The following is a 14,367-nucleotide window of genomic DNA, read 5'->3' as shown; positions in this document are numbered from 1 at the left end:
GGGGGTCCTAGGTAGACGCCTACCCTCATATCCTGCTGGACCCAGTGAGATATCATAATTCGAGGAAACAACCAGCAATGTTCCATCCTCAGTGAAAGCACACTAACTAGCTGAGAACCTTGGTATCTGGCAGGGAGACCGTGCTCTGTAACTGAACTCTATCCCAGCCTAAAAGGCAGAGCGGGGAATTTCTGAGCGAATGGTGAGCGATGTCTCTGGAGACGGGGAGCAACCGTTCTTTGGTGGGTAAAAAGCAAGTTTGGAGTCCTGGCGAGACGTTCCCAGTCATAAAAGCCATGAAATTAAACAAATAGGAAGTTGCTTTGAAATACGCTCTGCAAACGGGCAATTTGTCTTTGAGTGTTTCGAAATTGCCCACTGTGAGAGATTACAAAGTACTCTGGCATTTTATCAAAGTTAGGGTGTCTCCCAGACGTCTGAGAGCCACACGGTATCGAGGCAGCTAGCACAACAGCTGTGTATGGGCACTGTGAGTGTGTGTGGCGGCCCTTTGAGCTAGAGTCTGTGGTTGAGATGTGGGAACGAGGGCCTCAAGTCAGTAATAGGAAGTGAACCCCTCTTACGTAGTGAACTCTGGAGGAAGGAGGCTTCCTGGGAACCCATCTATTCCCCTACCATCCCTCCCAGAATCTGCCTAGCATAACACCAGTGTTCTATACCTTTTTGGGCAGGGATTCTGTCCCCGTGTGCTACCACAACAGGGAAGCGTCCTTGAACACTTCTCCAGCCCCCTCCTCTTGTGAACACTTTCTCAAGCCCCCAGACATGGAGTCTAGCTTTGGTGCCTGGTGATGCAAGGGATGCAGGCTGCTCTGTGGTGAGCTATTCCAGCTTCCACATTCTTTTACTAACCCTATACAACCTCATGTCTTTGGTAATGGGAATGCTCGCTTCTCACTTGGTTTCTGAAGGCTCACCCTTATTCCCTCAGCTACCTCTCAAGATTCCTTACACATAGGCAGCCAGGCATACAGTCATCCAACATGGCTGATTTTCACAGTCTAGACTAGACATTGTGTAGGGTCAGTTTGCTATTGATTCTGCCCTTGATGCTGGGTCTGGGCACAGTTGCTTTGTCTCTTAGAGCTGTGACCCAACCAACTGTAGGCAAGGTTCTTTGGAGGAACAGGACTTATATAGCATATATTAAACTGACAAGAAAAGACATCACACTTGATCTTAGCCAAAAGGCTGAGAAATGATAATACCATATATTATAAATGGGATTCATTAGACTGACTTATACGATAATGGCCTGACAGTCTAACAGTGGCTGTCTGTGCACTGGAGAGGCTGAGAACCCAGTAGCTGAAGGCTTGGGGAATTCCTTGTAACGGCGTAAATGAATGCAGACAGATTGTAAAAATATATATATATATAGCTTTAATGGAGAAATAGACTTACAGAACCACCGTTCCTGTGGAGACCAGGAAAGCAGAAGCAGAGGCTGGGAGCACCTCGCCAAATTTATAGGCAAACATTAGCCCGAGGCAAACACGCCCCCTTAGGGGCGGGACTTATCCCTACAATTCCTGGAGAGTCACTGGTCTTCAGTCCTCCTTGGTTGACTGAAGCAGCCAAAGTCTGACGTCAGTTAAGGACAACATTGTCATTGTCATCGCCATCATCAGTATCAGCCATAGGAGAAGTAGGCGTACCCTCTCAGCAAAAGATAAGAAAGCATGGTTGCCTTGGTTGCCTTTTCCTTGGACCTCTTTAAATCTCTACTGCCTGTTGGAAGATGCTGCCTCCTCCTCAGAGGAGGATTGTCTCCCTTTAGTATCTCTTAGCTGATTCCAGATGCCTTCAAGTTGATGAGATTAGCTATCTCCTAACAGAAGGAGTTATCCATGGGGTTTCCTGGAAACTCTGGCCTTTTGCCATACGGGGAAGCAGAACTGGGGCTGACTTCACAGGATATAGATAGTGGAGGTAAAGAACAGGGGCTGTGGCAGTGCAGAGGACCACACGGGACGAAGATGCTGCAGCCCTCCTGGGATGAGGGCAAGGAGCAGGGATGCTGGCAGGATACATAAGGATCAGCTGTGATTCAGCCTCATAAACCTTTACTCAGGGGTGGGAATAGTTCTCAGGATGTGTGCTGGTCCAGTCTCTGGGAATGTGTCTTTGAGACATTGCCAGTGCTACTTACTGATGAAAGTGTGCACTTGAATTCCACAATGCCAACTGCTGAGATGAACAAACAGTGCCCTCTGTATGGAGTGTCTGCCTTCTCTCTGGGTCTGGAACTTCTGCAATTGTGGCTGGGTTTCCAGCAGAGGAGTACTACGTGCTTAGCCTGAGATGGAACCCCTGGATTCTATGGTTTCCACTCATTTCTGGAAGAAGTGTGGTTAGTGTGACCCCCTGAGGGGAGCTTGGGAGCTCGCATGGGTCTTGGGAACTCACTTAGTCATTTTATCTTGTTAGCAGAGCCAGGAAGACTTGCTTAGCCATGAATTACAGGCATAAGTAAAATGTTGCTCAGTGCTGGTGTCTTTCTTTCTAACCACCCAGAGTGAAGGAGGACATGGGCCTTGAACCTGTGGCTATGGAGCAGGGGCAGAGCAGTCAGAAGCTTGAGGTGGAGTGGGATGCTTGGTTGGACTCCCTTTCTGTTCTTTCCAGCTGAGTGCTGCCTGAGTCAACTGGTCCACCGCGATTCCATAAGCCCAGCTCCAGGGCTCTTTCCCCAAAACCTTGGGGCAGAGCGAGCATCTGCAGGTGAAGAATGAACAGCGCTGTTGCATCCTCCTGCCGCCATGATGAAGATGCTCTTCCATGGCTCCCCATCCCCGTGTTGGATGGAGACCATTTAAAACCCTTCTTCCCTTAAATTATTCTGCCAGGAATTTTGTCACAGTGACCAGGAAGGAACACATCCAGCCACGGTGCCTATCATCATCTATATTAAAAGAAGATCCTTGGTGAGACATGCCCCACAGGGGCACCATGGGTTCTCTGTTACATTGATTGGCAAATTCCCTTTTCTGGCGATTGGCAGGTTGTTGTGTTAACTGGCAAAGTGTCTGTTGTATTGATTGGCAGGTTATCAGTTATGTTGATCATTGTAACTCTAGGACTGACTTGCTTCTTTGGAGCCCACACTATCCATGGCTTAGTCCTTGCTGCTAACAGCCAGGCATTCATCCTTGCTGGGCTTGGAGACCAGGTGAGCCTCTCCAGCTCCTGTAAGCAATGCTCACTGCTGTAAGGGGCCAATGACTCGACTCTGGGTCCATAGTCAACCTCCCTGGATCCCAGATTGTCTGAGCAGAGGTGATCAAGTCGGGCACAAGGGCCCCTTACCCTTTGCTGGATTTGCCATATTTTTTGGAGGTTAAGGATGTGTGTTAACATGGGTTTGACCTAAGATGTCCAGCTTCCATGACCAAGTGTTTGTGAACATGAACTCTGACCTTGAAATTCCTGGTGTGGAAAGGTGGTACCTGCTGTCAGAGTTTATCAGTTTCTGTTGAATGGACATTTTGTATCCAGACCTGTGGTGCCAGCTCTGTGATGAGGTGAGGCGGAGACCCTGAGAGGCAGGGAGAGCTGTGAACTGCTCAGCCTGGGGGGAAGAGGACACCCACCTCCTGGCTTGAAGAGCCCCGGGCTGCTGACCTCTGTGCTGTGCCTCCTGGGAACCCAGCCTGCTGGGTCAAACTGCCCTGGGCTCTGGTTGGGTAGGAAATGAAGTTCCAATGTTAGGGCATGTGAGAGGAAAGCTGGAGACACCAGCCCTGGGGTGACATTATCCCCAAGATGGAGCCTGTTAGGTCAAGTGTATCCTGAATGAGGGGCTTCTGCCCACATGAAGCTGGACCTCAGCAATCTGAGCCTCCCTGGGTCTCAGTGGACTTTGGGTCCTTCTAAAGATCTACTAACTCTTGCCTCTGGAACTGGCTGATCCTGGGACCAGTGTGTTAGGCTTCCTAGCTGATAGATGCAGGCAGTCTGGAGACCCTAGCTTTCATAGGGTTAGCTCTCTGCTTCCTCAATCTGATGAGATGCGGGACATAGTGGGACAGGAGGATCAGGCCTTTGAAGGGCATACATAGACTTCAGATGGGTCTTTTCAGCTGGGGTTGAACAAAGGGAAGGCACCAGGACCTGGGGGGGAGCATCCTTAATCCCTCCCTGTAGCAGACATAGCTCCCAGGGGCTGGTTGGAACTCTCCCTCTGCATGCGAGTGCCCATGAAGGGTGACAACCAGCACACCCCAAAGGAGTTTAGATCCAGATGTCATTTGACAGTAACAGTGAGCTCAAAGGTCTCATGCACCAGACAGTCCCAAGTCCAAACAACACAGGTTGGGGTTGATCCCTCACTGCTGGGCCCTGTTGGAAAGATGCTTTAGATGTCTCCATTCCCTAGTCTATAAAACACACACAGCCACCACGTGATTCATTTGCCACTCCAGTCATGGTGAACGATCAAGGCACCTACTTCAAGGAGAGCTCAGAGAGTGGAAGGCACCAACAATACCTGAGCTCCAGGTCTTCACTGAGGATGACGGGTTGCACTGTAGTGGTCTATAAGGGGCAGTGGGACAGACAAGAAAAAGGCCTCATGTGTTTCTAAGCCGTGTTGATTGCCCCTGCATGAAGGACAGCTCTTGTCTCTCCTCACACCCTTGATAAGTCTCATGAATTAAAACGGCTTGCAGGGAGAAAAATGGAGAAGAAATTTGAGCTAAATAGAAAAATGACATTTGCATATGAGCTTCCTGCTCTGAGAGGAGTTATGCAGTAATTCAGGGTCCTCTGTATGTGTTGACATTGACCTCCATACATGCCGCAGAACCTTGGTGTCCCTGTGTCACCGGGGACTTGACATGTCTTTAAAGTAATTGTGACCAGCAGTTTTGCCCTCTGTGCCAAGGATGGGACAAAGTCCATGTTCGGTGTATTGATATCAACCCACACGAGAACTCTACCCTCACTGCGTAACAGACAGCTGTCAAGACAGCCAGATAACTGTCCATCTTCCATAGGACAGGATCTCCTCTAATTGTCTTGTCTAGATTGGATCTGCTTTTGCTTCTTCCTATGGGCTCCCATGAGTCCTGGAAATTAGCCTTCAATGTGGACATGCCTTTGAAGCTGAATAACAGGAAAAGACAGCTCCTGACCCCATGTACTGGGCTGCAGGTGTAACTGGAAACTGTGCTTTTGTTTTCTGGCCACCCAGTCCTGCGTAATCACACAGAAATTTATATTAATTACAATTAGCTCAGGCTTATTATTAACTAGCTCTCACAACTTAAATTAAACCCATTTCTATTATTCTATATTTTTGCCGTGTGGCTCGTGGCTTGTGACCGCACATCTTGCTTCTCTGGCGGCTTCTCGTGTCTCCTTGACTTTGTCTTCCTTTTCTCTCTGTCTCTGCTTAGATTTCCTGCCTAGCTGTATTCTATCCTGCCATAGGCCACAGAATTTCTTTATTAATCAATGGTCATAAAACATATTCACAGCATACAGAGGAGTATCCCATATCATTGCAGGGACATGCCCAGAGTGTCCAGCAGAAGTGGACACTGTCCAGAAAGGTCAGAACCAGGACCTTGGACGAAACCTGATGAGCTGTGGCCAAGAGAGACTGAAGCTCCGGGATACAATGTCTCAGTCCCAGGTAACAGGGAAGGGCTCACTCTGAATCTAGGGCACCAAATAGTCTCTCCTTCCTTCCCAGTTTTGTTACAAGGTTGCCTCTGTGGATGAAGTCCACATTTCCCAACTCCAAAACCACTTAGGCTTGAGGTGAAATTGAAAATAAATAGGGAACACAGACAAAAATGCTGACTCCAAGGGCCTGGCTTCAGCTCCATCCATCATCTTAACTGTACCCACAGCAGGGCTGTGGATGGGGCGCGCATCTGTCCCAGGAGCTCCTGCAGAACCTGGGGCCTCAGAGAGGTAGGAATGCATGCATGGGTGGACACGGATGGGTTCCTAAACAGGCAAGGGAGGAAGCACGACCTTGGTCACCTCCATGGGTCCCTGAGTGTCCCTCAGTCACCTTCCTGCTCTGTTTTCTCCATCTTCTCTTAGTCCCTCTAGAGCGCAGGTTGAATTCACCCACTTTTTAGGCGTCACTCCATAGGTCCCTGCCCACATCCTGGTCTCAAGCGCTCTCTCTCTCTCTCTCTCTCTCTCTCTCTCTCTCTCTCTCTCTCTCTCTCTCCTCCGTGATCCCTCCCCATTTGGGGGATTATAAAGTACTATGGTTGTCAGTAGGAGGCGGTGTTTTCTCTGGGTCCAGCAATGAATGTGGCTGCTCAGGCCCTTTCCTGAGATTCCCTTCCTACTGGGCTGGTCGTAGGCGGGGCTTGGTGCCATCTTCCTGTGCATCAGCCTTGCTCAGTGCTCTCTCTCCCTGTCTTCTGGGCACGAACACCTGTGGTGTTGTTATTAAATCCCTTCTGTTTATAACACATTTATTTTCGTGAATTACTGTGTTGTAAACATCCTCTCTCTGCTGAGCAGACACCATCCCCTCCGGGCCTCACTGCTGAGTGTCTCTTGCCAGGCCACACACTTCCCCCCTCTGTCCTCCAGAGTGTCCCTGGCCCAGGTAACGGTCCCCCCTCCCAGCTACCACAGTCACTCTCAGCCATCTGAGCACTTGTCCCTGTGGCCTGGGTTGGGCCTCCCTGTTGGTGAGAATATGTAGCGGCCCTCCTACCTTCAAGGCTTATGTGTCCCCATGTCCCAATCTCTTGCTGTACCTGGCAGCAAGGAGTGACAGGACACACTGCAGTACTGTCATGGTTTGTTTGGCTCTGGGTGCCAGCAACATTGCTCATCTTGGTAGAACACCATGGTGGGAGAGTAGGGAGGAAGCCAGTTCTCCTTAGGACAGCCAGGGAAGAGGGAGGGAGTGGGGAGAGAGAGAGAGAGAGAGAGAGAGAGAGAGAGAGAGAGAGAGAGAGAGAATGCACCCACACACATTTCCATACCCCCACCCCCACTCCCTAAAGGCTCCATCTCTCCTTAGCACCACAGGCTGGAGGACCAAGCCTGGACTCTAAATCTAGGCTTTTGGGAACACTTAAGAGTCAATCTCAGCCACGCTATAAACAGAGGCCCCCTGCTTGGAGAATTTGCATCCAGCAAAGGGGAGAGAGGCTGCCTGGCCTCCCACAGACACAAGGGTCCAAGAAGCAACCTGGTCCTTCTTTGTGTCACAGCTGCTCACCTGCAGTGACACACACAGTGGGGTCAGACATCTCAGTGCTAGACTTAGCTCTCCCTCAGCCTGACTCCCTGGCCCAGGGGAATCTCTTTCCTCTCAGCGTCAGTTTCCCCTTCTGCAGGATGAAGAAATTGACTTAGTCTCATCTCTCCAATAGCCGTGTCCCCTGTTATCTATCACCATCCACGCCCCCAGCACAAGCTCCCTCCGTATTCCTCTTTAAATTCCAATTCCATTCCAGCTAAAGTGTTCTAAAGGAGGAACTGCCATTTCATTAGTGTGGCAGAAAATCGTTCTGGCCTGGAAGCAGAGGAAACCATAGCCGGAAATGGAGCAGGTGATTTCGCTGGAAGCGCCTGGGAGATGTGATGCGGGCGCTGGAGCCCACTCAGGGTCAGACTCAGCACCAAGGGTTTCAGGAAGTGAGTGATGGGGGAGGGCAGTGGTGTTGCATTGTGAGCCTTTGGTGAGCATTGTGAGCGATGGTGGTGGAGGTTATACTGTCCGCATGTTTGAGCTCCTTCTACCATCCGGAAATCCAGGAGGCCAGTGCCGTGGACTTTCCTGCTTCACAGAGGAGGAAACGGAAAGTCAAGGACACCCCCGTCCCCACCAAGGGACATGTGTCCATCTGCTTTATTGTAACTCAGTGATAAAACCATGATCAGAACCCAAGGCAATGTAACTCTGAGAATCTGAGTTTCCCATAAATTTGCAAAAAATGCCCCTGCCTGAGGTGGTTGAATCCCTCAGTTATCTGGGTCTCTTTTCCGTTTCCTTTCTCTCTGTAACCATGGAAACTTCCCCTCTCCCCGTGGTCAGAGACTCACTCTCCAGATGAGGCCCATCAAAGGGTGCTGGTGCTAGCATCTTAGGGTGAGGCAGGAACTGTGGCAGTATGAGGATGCAGTGCCAACTGAGGGGATAATGTCACTGTTCCCTTTCTCACTGCAGCCAAGAGGCTACTGCTGGCTGACCATTTGGGGAGACCTACGTGAGAGATTCAGCCTGCCCGGGGACCCAGGAAGTGGTCTGCATGGGTAGGGCTCTATCTGATCTAGTATGTTCCCAGCGTCCAGAAGAGGGCCCAGGTCAGAGTTAGAGCTGGACAAATATCAGCAGGCAAATTCATTCGTTCCCTGGGCTCAGCAGCCTGGGCTGGGCTAGCCAGGCTTCTGATTACAGCGGTGGAGGGAACCATGGTGGTGGGAACTCTGAGCCTCTGCAGGCCTCTGGGATTGTTAGTTCTCTCGAAGGGATCATGGGTCACAGGTCCCTGTGGTGTTGTGGAACAGGCACATCACATCTTGATCTCTCTCAGTGACCACCTGCCATTCCACCAGATGCCAGTTTGATGCCAGAGTCATGTGACACTGCCACACGTGCATCCTGAAGCCCCACAGAACAGTTTCTTGGCTCCCTTTTTGGGAATTAGCAGATCCAAAGGTGTGCTTCTCATCCTCTTTCTGTGAGGTGGAGGAGAGGGAGGAAGGAGAGGCAGAGAGCAAGGTGGACCTAACCCTCAAGCTCAGGCTCAGAGGGACCCTCACCAAGGCTCTGGCTGCTTGGGCTTTGAGGACAAGCAGCCCCCAGGTTCAGATCAGACCAGTGGTTCTCAACGTGTAGGTCATGACCCCTTTGGAGGTCGAATGGCCCTTTCTTGGGAGTCACGTTATCAGATACTCTGCAGATCAGATATTTACATTCTGATTCATAATAGTAGCAAAATTACAGATATGAAGTAGCCATGAAAATAATCTTATGGTTGGGGGAAGGTGTCATCATAAAATGGGAACTGTATTAAAGAGTCACAGCATTAGGAAGGCTGAGAACCACTGGGTTAGACCCATTGCTCCACTGGTACTTATATAAGAGACCTCAAACTCAAGTAGCCTATAACATTGGACTGGAAATCACTCAGCTGATGGAGAGCCACCCAGTGATGCTACTTCGTGACACAGATATATTCCCCCAATAATCCTTGCTAATAAAAAGATCCCAACCTAACTTCTGGGGACCTTTAGTGATTGTTTTTCTATGGTACTGAGAACAATGCCGGTGGGCGAACAAAAATCCTTCTAGAACTTTCTAACTTAACCCAACACCTAGCCAGGTAGGTACAAGTAAATAGTTAAACCCAACAGAGGCCACGGAATGTAAGGAATCTAGAATTAGGGGAGTTGCTTTGGGTCACAGAAGGGCTACAGTAGAGACCTAGCCTGGGTATAATGGAGATCAACTCTCTAGGAGGACCTGTTCTTGATGAAGTCTTTCGCTGCAGCTAAAGATGCAGGGACCTGTATTTCATGGGACCCCTAGTGTGTCCTCCTCTCCTCTGGCTCCCCGTCACCCCTGCTGTTCCCATTTTAACTCCTGTAGCTTTAATACATTCTGACTGCACGGGCTGAAATGAATGCTTCCAGCTGGCGGGGTAGAGGTCAGCTTTGATTCCTCCCTGTCCCCAGGAGCCTCCAGAGGATTGCCATCACAGTCTCATCTCTTCTTTAATAAGGGAGCGACCCGTCATGGGCATTCCCATGTCAAAAATAACATAACCCTAGGCCAGGTGGGACCATGTTCATATTTGCTTCCCCGGGGTCACCTGCGTACCTTCACCGTGATCAGGTGGCCCGTCATGCATATTGTGCCGTGTTTTGCCCATCTGGCATCTGCTTCCTCTGCATGCAGCAATGAAGCCCTGATATTGCTCTGGGCAGCTTCCTCGTCCCTGTGTAATCATTCCTCGGCTGCCTAGCCTTGTCCACAGGGCCGCATAGCCAGAGGCCACCCACCCCTTTCATAGGAAAGTGGGGCAGAGAGAGGGTTGGGGCATGCCGTTCCTGAAACGGAGCAGCCAGCCCGGTCAAACAAATGCGTTGGGTGGACTGGGAACAGATGGGGTAAGCTAGCTAAATTAAGTCTCCATCATGTACACTTCCTTGGGAAGGGAAAAGGGAAAGTGTGCACTTCTTGGGGACAAGCCAAGGTAGCAGTGGCCTTGAAAAGTCCTTTTGCCCAGCCTGTGCAGCCTGTTAGAATCTTGTCTCCTGTTCTGCTACACATGTGGTCTTTGTGAAGCCTCTCCATCTCCTGCCTTAGTTTCCTCCTCTGTGAACATGGAATCCCTGCAGGACAATCACAGAACCATTGGGATGATTGTGGATGTGCAAGGTGTAGCCCAGGTCTACTAGTCTGTGGCAGGTGTGTAGGAAATGTCAGTCGCTGCTCCTGGTTGTTTGGCTGCGGAATGTTCTTGCTATCCCTGTATGGTTCTTGTGCCCAGGTTGACATCGACTCATGGGAGGCTCTGTGGAGAACCTGGCTCTTTATAAATTGTGTCACACTGAAGTAGAGACAGAGATGGGGGTCTCTGCTGAAGCATCATGGTTACTTTAGCCCAGGCACCCGCTCTGCCAAGCTCTGCTGGGAACATTGCGATCTGTCCCCTGAATCCTGCTGCATCTCAGCTAGAGCCAGATCTGATTTTCTCTGTTTTGCAGATCAAGGAACTGAGGCCCCTAGACATCAAATCCTTTGCCCAGCGCCCAGCCATTTCCTGGTAGAGCTGGCATCCACGCTGTAGGCAGGCTGACACACAAGTCTTTATACCCTCTGTGTAGTTGACATTTCTTTCCTGCTAACTCCTAATTGTGTCTGACCTGGTCCTCCATTCTCTGGAGCTCGCTGTACAACATAAGGAATCTTCTTGGCCACTTAAGAGTTGGCTACACCCTTCCTTGGATCAAATGGATTTTGTCTGCTCCCATTTGGGATCTGCTGAACTTCTTGCTCTTCAGTAAACATTGATTCAAAGTTGTTTTATTAAACTGAGGATTTTGATTACATATAAAGTTTTCAGACCTGAATCAGAGAGACCAGACATCCCTACACAATGGCAATAGTCCCTATCACTCATGGGCCCACTATCTGCCTGCCACTGTACGGACAATTATGGTTTGTCAGCTCACTGTGACACATCACAGTGAGATAGCACTCTAGTGTCCTCCATTTCATTGACAAATGACTAGAGGCTCTGGGTGGTCACGTGCCCAAGGCCCACAGCACTCATCCCAGGATGGCTGGCTGACTCAGGTTGAGGGAAACATCCAGGCAGGTGCCACCCACCCGGCCAATGCTGCACTCTTGGTGAGCAGCCCGGGCTGACATGCTGGGGCCACTCCAGGAGGGTTGGGGTTCCTGGCTGAAGCCCCTGAGCAAAACAGAAAGTCTCAATCAGAGCTCGTGCTTAGCATGTGAAGCGCAGGAGGCAGGGGTGAGTGCTCCTGGGGACCAGAAGACATGCCTTCCCGATGCTGTGGCTGGCATCTGGGGCACCCCAGAACTCCTGTGCCAAAAGCTTGGTTCTAGAGTATAGTGTTTCTGGAAGATCGTGAAACCTTTAGGGAAAACCTGGAGGGAAGAAGTCAGGGTTTTTTGGTGGGGGGGAGAAATGTGTTTTTCTCTTCTCTTGGCTTCCTCCTCTCTTGGCTGCTATCACGACTACCATGATGTGAACAGCTTGCCTACCCTCCATTTCTTTCTTTCCTTTAATTTTTAAAAGATTTACTTTATTTTATGTATATGAATACTTTGCCTACATGAACATATATGAGCACTATGTGCAGGCCTGCTGCACTGGATCCCTTGGAACAGGAGTTGCAGACACTTGTGAGCTGCCATGTGGGTGTTGGGTACTGAACCAAGGTCCTCCAGAGGGGTACTCAGGGCTCCTAACCACTGAGCCATTTCTGCTCTCCATGTCTACAAGTCCAGAAATCAATGTGGGTAATTAACCACGGACCTAAGTTCTGACTGCCAGCGCCAAAGTAAACCTTCCCCCTTAAGCTATTACTGTAGGTATTTTGTACATGACGGAAGGCCGACTGGCATCATGAGGTAGCACGAACCTGGGCTTGCAGGGAACCTGTGGCTTCATTGGTGGCAGGCACTGGACGGTGGAGTCGCTGCTCCCAGGTAAGAGTGCCTTCAACGTAACAGATATCACCTCTGTCATCAGCAATCAGGCATGAGTGACAGATTTGTATGACCCCCACGCCCATGTTGAAGTCCCAGGCTCTCTACTGCTTTATGACAGCAGTACTGGCCAATCCTCTCTCTACCACAGGATCCAGCATAGCTCTTGAGCATACAGCTCCCTTGGGGAGAAGGAAGAGGAAGAGTTTGGCAGTGACTGGGAAGGGCTGCCTGCTATCCTCTCTCTCATCCACTCGACAGTCCATGGTTACATGATGGTGCCTTCTGCAAGGGATACTGGGTTGTGTCTTTATTCTGGGATACAATGTATCCAGCTATATCCAGGAGGCTGTAAGCTTCTGCAGAGGGATGGACTCCGGGAGATGCAGCCCTGCCCCAGAGCTCCAGGGTGTGTCCGCAGCACTGACAGCCTTCCATCTGTGACGGCAACCAGTTCCAGGCAGGTGAGGGAACTCAAGAGATGGACAGCAGCCTGCACAGATGGTCCCCGATAAGCTGGAGAAGGGAAGTCAAGTTCAGACAAGCTGGGATTTTCAGTCGTGAGACTCGTTTTCCTAGAAGTGATTGGAGGTCACAAATTCAAAGGTGAAAACGGAACCGACAACAGCTGGCGGCATGGGGAAGAAGCTGGAAACTGTTGCTTTGGTGTTTTATGCCCCAGCGTGAGGGCACTCTGCAGATGGGGCATTATTAGTTTTGTTTCTCCTGTTGGACATCACGAGCAGCTGTGACAGGCCTTGGCACACACCTCCTGTGACTCATGTGTTCCCCCCCTTTCCACATAAAGTCCCATGCCCAGCCCCCCGCCCCCAGCAGCTTTTCTTCCCTTGGTCTCTGACACCGTGTGGTGAGCTCTGTGGATGAGCTATTCTATCCATTTACTCACAGACATGTGACCAGAGGCTGGCAACCACTTCTCAGTATCCACCCCAGGCCAGACACCACAGCAGAGAGTAGACAGCTAAAGGGAGCAGGGAGAGTCAGCTAGTCTGCCTCTTATCCAGCAGAGGCATTAAAAATGCACATGGCTGTATCTGCTGGGTGAAGCCAATGCCATAGCTGTGAGCTGCCATCCTGTCCCTGGCACCGTAGGCCATCAGCTCCCCCAAGCTAGATCAGGGTCTCGGTGGACACATGGAGAAGGGAGGTCAAGGCCATGAGGGCAAGGGCATCTTAAATGGAGTCAGAGTAAGGCAAATGAAGATAGTGACCTGGTTGTGGCTGCCATTATCTCCAATGCCAGGGCAGCCCCAAGCGGGTCTACTCCTTTTATAGTCCTCCCCCAGGCTGTCACATGACTCTCCCCAGGGCCTGCTATGTGCAGCCCTTCCTCAGTCCCCAGCAGCTTCTAGCGGATTTGTAAGTAGAACTCCATGAATGTCGGCTTCACACAGGTCCCCGACAAGTCCAGACTCAACCCTGCCACTGACCATTGCTGACCACAAGCGTCTGGCTGATTGCAGTCCTATTTGTGCTTACAGAGGTCAGAAACAAAGGTGGGGTACCGATTTCCATCTGGATGTGCTGTCTTCCCTTGACATGGTCTCGCTTCCGAGAGCAATCGTCCCCCGGCTTGTCAGAGAACAGACAATGGTTCATCTCAGACACAGCCTGAGATGCAATCACAGAGACTTTGCCTCTGGCTTCCTCCTCCTGATCAGTATTCCTCAGACGCTGACATCCCCATGCACACACCTAGATCCAAAGTGCTAACCCAGAAGGAGGAGGCAGTCACTTAATGGTGCAAAGAGCTGACGTTCCAGGAGTGTCTGTCACCCGTTTCAGGAACATGGATGACCCAGCAAGTCACCTAGTGCCGTTGGCTTCCTCTGTGACAGTCGGGAGATAGAGGGCATTGTCTTCATTGATGATGCCAGTGAGTGACTCGAATCCCTTGTGAGGAGCAGCAGAGCCTGTGGCTTGAGGACACACTTCAGAGCCAGCGTGACTGCCAGTGTGGTTCCTGGAATACATGGGATTCCGGTGGTTCTCATGGCCACTGAGTTTGGAGAACAGATCTGAGGCCGGGTTTTCTTCTCATCTGGTGGCGGTGCCATGTCTACTTGTGGTATAGGGGCTGACAGCTACCAAATCTGCCTCCTTGGCCTCTCTCTCTCTCTCTCTCTCTCTCTCTCTCTCTCTCTCTCTCT

General features: G+C 50.6%; 1 pseudogene; it reads right to left on the bottom strand.

The window, feature by feature from the left end:
* Positions 1-1,129: 1,129 nt before the first annotated feature.
* Positions 1,130-1,224, bottom strand: LOC113458307 (annotated as a pseudogene).
* Between the last annotated feature and the right edge of the window lie 13,143 nt (positions 1,225-14,367).

This window comes from Microtus ochrogaster, chromosome 2 (assembly GCF_000317375.1).
Source record: "Microtus ochrogaster isolate Prairie Vole_2 chromosome 2, MicOch1.0, whole genome shotgun sequence".
Classification (NCBI taxonomy): domain Eukaryota; kingdom Metazoa; phylum Chordata; class Mammalia; order Rodentia; family Cricetidae; genus Microtus; species Microtus ochrogaster.
This window is presented reverse-complemented; position numbering and strand designations above follow the sequence as displayed.